The sequence below is a fragment of the Solanum dulcamara genome, chromosome 1 (assembly GCF_947179165.1).
Source record: "Solanum dulcamara chromosome 1, daSolDulc1.2, whole genome shotgun sequence".
Taxonomy (NCBI): Eukaryota; Viridiplantae; Streptophyta; class Magnoliopsida; order Solanales; family Solanaceae; genus Solanum; species Solanum dulcamara.
In genome coordinates this window covers 44,703,845-44,713,396 of record NC_077237.1, presented here as the reverse complement: position 1 = coordinate 44,713,396, position 9,552 = coordinate 44,703,845, and positions in this window count along the sequence as shown.

The window sequence follows — 9,552 nt, the reverse complement described above, 5'->3', positions numbered from 1 at the left end:
CTAGGGACTCTAACCGAGGTAATAAATATGCTAAGGACACTAAGCAAGGCAAAAGGTATGCTCGGGAGTCTAACTAAGGAAAGGATATTCCAAGTACACTAACTAAGGAAAGGATAGGCTAAGGACTCTAACCAAGGTAAAAGGTCTGTCGAGGAATCTAACCAAAGTGAAGGATATACTAGGGACTCTAACTGAGGGGAAAGATATGCCAAAAACTCTAACCAAGGCAAAGATATTTCAGAGACTCTAACCAGGTATGCCAAAGACTCTATCCAAGGATGAAAATAAGTCGAGGACTCTAACCACGGCTGCGAGCCAAGGCAGGGACTTTAATTATAACCTGATAAAGTAAATCAAAGACTTGAATTAGATTTAGAATCAACGGTCAGATGAGCAACAATGGGAGAACCCCAAATTGAGTACCATCAATAAATCACTCCAATCCCGAATAAAATCTTACCTGAATCAACGACAGCCTTCGAATAAGAACCAAGTACACAAGAGCTGATAAAAGAAAGGAATTATGGATAAAGGGTTTTAAGCGTTGGGTTACTTCCTAGCTAAAGCTCAGACTATCAGAATCAAGTCTACTATATTAGTCTAAAAGGAGTTAAGCCATTTGAAGTAACATCGTAGAGACTCTAAGGCCTAATGGTTTTGAATTACGCAAGTCTTTGAAAATTTCTAATCTAAGCCTAGTCTTAGGACAAACATGCTCCAATAACAACCAAAATCATAAACAAGTCATACCACAAGGTAAGGATGATGAAATTAGAGAAAACAACAGGACAACATTCCTAAATTACCTGAAATAGGCCTATAACATGGATTATTGGAAGATAAACATGATAGACTAGATACCCACCCCAAATCAACATGCATTTACATATTCAAGCTCAATCTAGAGGATGAGAAGTTGTAGCCTACCTTTAGGATGAATAAGAGTGATCTAAATCACTTCTTCAAAGCTTTTACCTTCTGTATAGCCTCAAAATGCTGACATACCATCAAAAATAAGATCACAATATTGATATGGTTGTTTAGACACTAATAACACTTAAAATAGAGACATGCTAATTTTGTAGTCTAAAACAGGAATGTGAGACTCGCACAGGAAATTTTGGAATTGACTCAACCAAAAGTTCCTAATTAGCTCCTCTGTCCCAAATCCAGTTCTCTAAATAGTCAAACTCAAAACATGCATGAAACCCACCATTAGATCACAATTCAAGAGAGAAGGCAGGCCCTAAGGGGGAAAACTTACCTCAGACGAAGGCTCTCCGAAGTTCCCTAAACACTTTTGCATGAACCCATGTTATAACCTGAACCAACTCAACAAGAATCACTCAATTCAGATAAGTATAACTCTCAAAAGCTCCCCAGAAGCTTTGGAGAAATGGTAGAAATAAAAAAGCCTTCAGTGATTTAATTCACTGTAAAGGCCACTCCGGCGAGCCCGATGCCGCATGTGTGAAACCATTGGTGTGGATAAATTTTTGCAGGTGTGGAGGTCCATGGGGAAGCAGCTCCGCTAAAGCAACTCAAACCACATAGGAGTGAGGCCGCCTAGGCAACCAAGCCTCTACAGGTGCGAGGCTAGTGAGCCTAGTTAGCTCCTTAGGAGCGGCCTTCTCCACGCAGGAGCGGCGGCTCTGCTGGAGCGTTCTATCCACATAGGAGTGGCTCTGCAGTAGCGTTTCAAGGCTCCGCAGAAGAATCTGCACCAGTAGGTGCTGTACCTGCACTTGGGATTAAGATCCCAAGTCTCCACCGCCTCGCAAATTGATCGGGGTCCTACCAACGCAAATCAAATATTCAAACCACTCAAACACAGAATTTCAGACTAAATAGAGCTGTCGAAACTTCCAACCGAGGTCATCTCTACAAAAAGTGGATCACACAATCAAGCTCCAGTTTAAGCCAACTTTCACAAGGTGGATCTAAATCATCCCAAGAGCCTTGAGAACTGCATAAAAGGTTATTCTAGACTAAACTCGATGTTTTGGAGCTAACAAAACCATCATTATTCTATTCTAAGGCCGCTTACCTAAATTTTTGACCGAAGTCATCTATTCAAGTTGGAAAAGCTCCAAAGCACAGAAGCAGACATAAAACCCATATGAACGACCAGGCAACCGAACAATCAGTGCCAATAAGTCATAAATAACTTGGGGTCAATATAGAAACGCTCTAATCGCAGAAAAGAAGACAATTATACATAAATGACCTGAAGGGTCATTGCATTAATCCTCCTAATATTTTTCTCTTACCATGTATTTTATAACTCCTTGGTTTTTGAAATACATTTTTCTCTTATCATATCTTTTTTAGGACTCATTAAGTGCACATGTCTTTCATTTGTAAATCATATCAATCAATAAAACTATACACAAGAAGAATAAACTTATTAAAAATAGTAATTGATGTTAATATAAATGTTAATTCTATCTCAATTGATGAATAAATATTGTGTCTCAAATATATTATTGTCTGGTGCATCCCTGATCTTTTTTTAATAAATGATTTATTGATTTGTTCTCTTTTCGTCACTTTAACCATTTTATCATGATTAAATAAAATTATAAAATTAAAATCCTAAAAGTGATAAAATTAGTCCAATATAGCTAACTCAATAAGAAAATTTGTTTCGTAGAATTCTTCCATCATCATTCTATATTCAGCTTAAACTTATTCCCAAATCTATAATTTCATCACCTTAATTTCACATGTTACTATCTTTCCATTTCAATTTATTCGTCTTACTTTTTTTTGGTATGTCTTATAAATTAAGCTTCTCTCCTTTTTGACCACTCTTTAATTTTTATTTTTTATATGACATCTTTAAGACTACAAGATTAAAGGACATTTTGGTACATTTTACATATGTTTAATTTAAGACTATCAGATTTCAAAGTCTTTTTTTTTTTAAATTCTATGCCAAGTCACATTGAGACAAACAAATTGAAACAACATAAATCTTTATTTTTAGTTTCAAATAGAACAAATAACCTTTGAAAATAGATTATCTTAATTTTTAAAAGTTATTTTCAAATTCACCCCTTTTTTGTGGTAATTTTCAAGGTCATTCCAGTAGGCACAAACATGTTCAACAAATTAATAGAAGACAACCTATTTTTCTTTACCCAATAAGAAATACTAAATGAATTATTTTTGACAAAGTAAAAATAATCATATATCTTTAATCATAAATTTTATTTTATTTTAAAATTCTAAATATAAGAAAATAATTAAAAGACAACTTTGTTTAATCAGAAATATATTTTTAAAGGAATATTTATATAAATAGTCAAACATATTCGCTGTTTTATTTTTCCTTCATGATACACATAAATTACACGGAGTTCTTCTGTGTATTTTAACATATTATTGCTTCGGTTCTGCACTATATCGATCTAAGCATTCTTCCAAAGAATCAGCATCCTCGTGAATCTCTACGGTCAGATCCATCATATTCTCATACTGATTTGAGATATTACCACATTTTGTACATTGGACCTAAAGATTTTGAGTTTTGGGCCAAGCTGTCTATCTCTCTCAAGGATTAATTGCTGTGCACGCCAACTACATTTCCAGCTCCGTTAGCCGGCGATCTCTCGGTGACCTGTTTCTCCGGCGAAGTCTTTCTTGTGTGCGTTGAATATTAGTGCAGAAATTGAGGAGTCTTCTAGAGTTTTGGTGATAACCCTGGGGATTACATCGAGGATCTATTGCCTTTGCCATCTGAAAAGGATTTTTTTTCCTGGTGCCATCTGGAAATGATTTTCCCGGCGAAGCTCTAGTTTTTCTGGCAATTTTTTTTTTCAGGTGTACAGATCTGTATTTCCGGTGACGAACAACCACTGCAACTGAACTAAGTACGCCGACGTGAACAGTATTCCGACGTGAGCAGTATTTTCCGGTGGCAACCGGGTTTATTTCTATCGGAGTTGGTACCTCCGGTTTTTATATCTTTATATTCTATCTTTTGTTCATATACTTGTAGTTACATTTTGCCGATTTTAAACCCCCGAATAATTTATTAGTTCATACGCATTTTCGTGGCTTTGGATAGTGATGGTAGACTAGGGTCATGTTCTCGCTCATGGACGGGGACGAGGGTAAGGAGAGGTAAGTGGGTTAAAGGAGCGTCTAGACTGAGAATAGGTTCTTGGAACATTGGGACGTTAACGGGTAAATCCATAGAACTGGTTAAGATTCTAAAGAAGAGGAAGATTAATATAGCCTGTGTCCAGGAGACAAAATGGGTCGGCTCTAAAGCTAAGGAGGTAGACGGGTATAAGCTTTGGTTTTCTGGTAAATCGAAGTATAGAAATGGGGTAGGCATTTTAATAGACAGTGATTTAAGGGATCAGGTGGTGGAGGTTAGGAGAGTCAATGATAGGATAATGTCGATTAAAATGGTCGTTGAAGGGATCACGTTGAACGTTATTAGTGCTTATGCGCCGTAAGCGGGCTTATGCGAGGAGGATAAGAGGCGCTTTTGGGAGGAGTTGGACGAGTTAGTGGGAGGCATACCACCTACTGAGAATCTTGTCGTGGGAGGGGATTTCAATGGGCACATCAGATCTATTTCGGGAGGGTATGATGATGTGCATGGGGGCTTTGGCTTTGGGGATAGAAATGGAGGAGGAACCGCACTGTTGGATTTCGCAAGAGCTTTCGAATTGGTGATAGCCAACTCGAGTTTCCCAAAGAAGGAGGACCACTTGGTAACCTTCCGTAGTTCAGTGGCTAAAACTCAAATAGATTATTTACTCCTCAGGAAGGATGATAAGGGTTTGTGCAAAGACTGTAAGGTCATCCCGATCGACAACCTTACAACCCGACATAAGCTCTTAGTGATGGATTTAGGGATAAAGATGACAAGGACGAGGAGGGTCGGGGAAGAACGACCTAGGATCAGATGGGGGAGTTTGACAACGGTTAGTGCCCTTGAGATGGGAGAGAAATTGAAGGATATGGGGGCCTGGGATAGTAGTGGGGATGCGAACGATATGTGGGATAGGACAGCTAGTTATATTAGGGTTGTAGCAAAGGAAGTGCTAGGAGTCTCGACAGGTAGTCGTAGTCGGCATCGAGGGGACTGGTGGTGGAATGGAGAAGTGCAAGGGAAAGTGGAAGCAAAGAAGGTGGCGTATGCTAAGTTGATGGAGAGCAAGGATGAGGTGGAGAAGTGGACGAATGGAGAACTGTATAAGATAGCGAGGAAGGAGGTGAAGTCGGCGGTTGCAACGGCAAAAATGGCAGCTTTTGAACGTCTTTATGCTGAACTGGGAGAGAAAGGTGGGGACAGAAAATTATTCAGGCTAGCCAGGGCCCGGGAGATAAGGGCACGCGATGTGGATCAAGTGAAGTGCATTAAAGACGAAGACGGAAAAGTATTGGTAGAGGAGACCCTTATCAAACAAAGATGGCAGTCATACTTCCATAAACTTTTGAATGACAAAGGGGACAGAGAAATTGTGTTGGGAGATTTGGAACATACAGGAAGGAGGCACGATTTTGGGGGTTATAGGAGTATTACGGTCGATGAGGTTAAGGATGTTGTTGTCACGACCCAAGCCTAGGGCCTAGACGTGACATAGCGAATGAGGAACCCGAAAGTACCTCAAACAAGCCTCTTAGCATTCTTTTAGCCTTTCATAGGTAATGATGATAAATAGACAAGCGGAAATCATAATAATAAATATTCAACTTACATATGTCCAACAATACCTCTAACTATTAGATTTAATGGGGCTAAGACAAGTTCCTAGCTCACCCTCAATCATAATAGAAGAAATGCCATAATAAAATATCTTAACATATCATAAGCTAGAAAGACAAAGGAGTATTGTTCCCGGAACATGGGAACTCACCAAAAGTAGTCTTCGATGGAATATCAACTAGCCACGTGGAGGAGAACGAGGAGGAGCACCGATCCCTACATGGTGATATCATGTAGGCAAAAGAGTATGCGTTAGTACTTTGAATGTACTAAGTATGTAAGGATGCATGAACATTGAGAAAATATTATAACATTTATGTAATATGGAACATAATGTAATACATGCATAATAAATCATATGGATATCCTTTAAAACATTCATTTTGTGGGAAGCTAACCATAACCGATATTTAAGACCATGCGAGCTATTACATGGAATCCAACATAACCCCCTACGTTGGCCGGGGAGACTACTTGCCAGGTAGAACTCCGTCAACTTCATTCATTTCTTTAACTTTAACTTTAAGGGCTATTTATGGATCCATTAGCCTAAGCCTACAAGGGCTCCTATGTTGGCACATAGTTAATGAGACAAGGGGTTGCTACTAGGATTCCCTTACCGAATCCCACCTCAATGCCTCATTCGGTGCTAAGTCAATCCCACGGAATAGTTTAATACTTCAAAATATTCATAGCATATAACTTGAGAATTCAAACATCATATTCGGTAGAATAGCTCATTAAAACATTTGATAATTCAAATATGCAAGAATTGTCCTTATTGCATAAAGAATCCATGATTCATATCATTTCATCATTCTTTCATTTCATAAGACTCCCTTTTTGATCATAGATATTACTTTCATAAATATTTATTTGGAGTCAAAGCTTTCAAGTCAAACTTTATTAAAAACATATTAAAACTAGGTGGGTTCAAATCACTTCAACTTGTAAATATGTATGTAAATAAATATACATAAATACTTTGAAATCCATTAATTAAAAATTATGCTTTAAACAACCCACCATGAATTTCAAGAACCTTTAAATAGATAAATAAAAGAATTACTTGTAAACCATCAATTCATACATATGAAATTATGTTGCATCAAAATAGAGCAATAATCATTAGTTTAACCATGATTCATATTTTTAAGTAAAATTAAGAATTACCATAAGAAAATATTACTTGAAATCAAGAGACTTAATTGAAAGAGTTTTTGGACTACATGGGTGGAAGAACCCATGGATAAATACCCACATAACTTAGAGTAGAGCTTAGAGAAAATAAATATAATTTATCATATAATCAAAATAATTTAGACATGAGAGTGGAAGGAATACTCTCATTGAAGCCTTACATACCTGGAAACCGAAGCTTTAGTTGGTACCGGAAGACTTAATGAACACTCTTGAGTCCTAGCTTCTCTCCTTGCCGGAACGTTTGTGTACTACCCGAAATATATGAATCACCGGAATAGTATTTCTTCACTACTAAGAACTAAAACTATATTTGAGAATGTGTATAGAGAGAAGATTTGCTTGAGAAAGCTTGATGAATAAAATGAGGAAATAAGGTGGGTATTTATAGGTGGGAAAGATGACCTAACAATAAATAAAATAATTATAAATAAAAATCTGAAAATTTAGTGGAATATATTGATGTCATGGATGATGTTAAATGGAGGACAATTTATGTCATGAGTGATGTCAAATGTATCTAGATCTTTCTATGGTAGGTGAAATGAGTTATCTTTGACAGAATACTCTTTTTGAGAGCTACGTTTGAATAAGATAAATTTCTTATTAGGATTTGGTGTCTTCATAAGAATTGTAGATATGGAAGTCTAGTTTCATATCGTTCACAAATCAACCAATTTGGATAAATCTACAGTGAGATATGATTTTTCTTCTATAAACACTCATTTCCGTCACAGCATCCTACCTTACAAAGATTAATTTATTTGACCTACTTAACCTCCGAATCTTAAAATATGGTCTTCATAAAAGTTGTAGGTAATGATCTTGTGGTTACCCAGAAATTTGAATCACTCAATTTGGATATTCCTATGAAAAGTTATGACCAAAATACAGAGGCTGTATCATGTTTAGGCAAAAATTGAAACATCGTATACAACGTTTTAGGAGATGTTACATTATCTCCCCCTTGGGAACATTCGTCCTCGAATGAGAAAAGACTTAGCTTGAGTAGAGTAGAGTGTTAAAAAACAACCTATCATTAATGTAACAGTGTAATTTAAAATATCATATAAAATATATTTCATAATTTTGCAAGCATATGACAAGAAAAGTTGAGATGTAAGGATTTCAAGTAATTGAGCAAGGACAACTTAATACCTTAGGTTTAGGTAGAGGGGAAAAGATGAGGGTATCTCTTAATCATATCCGCTTCCGCTTCCCATGTTGCACTTTCTATTTGTTGATTCCTCCAAAGGACTTTAACAGATGCAATTTCTTTGTTCCTCAATCTCTTAACTTGCCGGTCCAAAATTTCCACAGGAACTTCTTCATAGGTCAAGTTTTCTTCAATATTCACTACTCCCATAGGTACAATGGAACTAGGATCACCCACATGTTTTTTCAACATAGACACGTGAAATACCGGATGAACCATGACCATTTCCAATGGTAATTCCAACTCATATGCAACCTTACCAACACGTCTCACGATTCTATAAGGCCCTACATATCTAGGGCTCAATTTCCCTTTCTTACCAAATCGAACCACACCTTTCATGGGTGAAACCTTCAGATACACCCAATCATCCACATTAAACTCAAGATCCCTTCTTCTAGTGTCAGAATAGGACTTTTGACGACTTTGAGCCGTCTTCAACCTTTCTCTAATGATCTTCACCTTCTCTAAAGCATCAAGTACCAAATCGGGGCCCAACAAGGTCATCTCACCTACTTCGAACCAACCAACCGGTGATCTACATCGTCTCCCATACAAAGCCTCAAACGGTGCCATCTCAATACTTGAGTGGTAACTATTATTATAGGCAAACTCGATGAGAGGTAGATGATCATCCCAATTCCCTTTAAACTCCAACACACAAGCCCTTAACATATCCTCTAGTGTTTGAATCGTCCTTTCGGCTTGCCCATCCGTTTGAGGATGGAATGCTGTGCTCAACTTTACCTTAGTACCGAGGCCTTTTTGAAATGATCTCCAGAAGTGAGAAGTGAATTGGGTACCACGATCCGAAATAATGGATAATGGCACACCATGCAACCTCACCAACTCCCGAATATACAACTTGGCATAGTCTTCGGCACTATAGGAAGTTTTAACCGGTAGGAAGTGAGCTGACTTAGTCATTCTATCAACAATTACCCAAATTGAGTCATGACGCTTCCGGGTATGAGGCAAACCCACTACAAAATCCATATTCACATCTTCCCACTTCCAAGTTGGGATTTCAATGTCTTGGGCTAGGCCACCCGGCCTTTGATGTTCGGCCTTCACTTGTTGGCAATTCGTACATTCGGACACAAACCTTGCTATGTCCTTCTTCATGCCACCCCACCAATACAACTCCTTTAAGTCTCGGTACATTTTCGTTGAACCGGGATGAATGGAGTATGTAGAATTATGAGCCTCCATCATGATCAAACTCCTTAAGCCATCAACATTCGGAACACATATACGACCTTGATAGTACAGTACCCCATCTCCCCCTTGGGAAAAGACCTCTATCTTCTTTTCCTTTACCAACTTCTTTAACTCGATAAACTTTGGGTCAAGATCTTGCTTGGATTTAACATCCACCACCAAAGAGGATTCAGACCTATTTTGAACA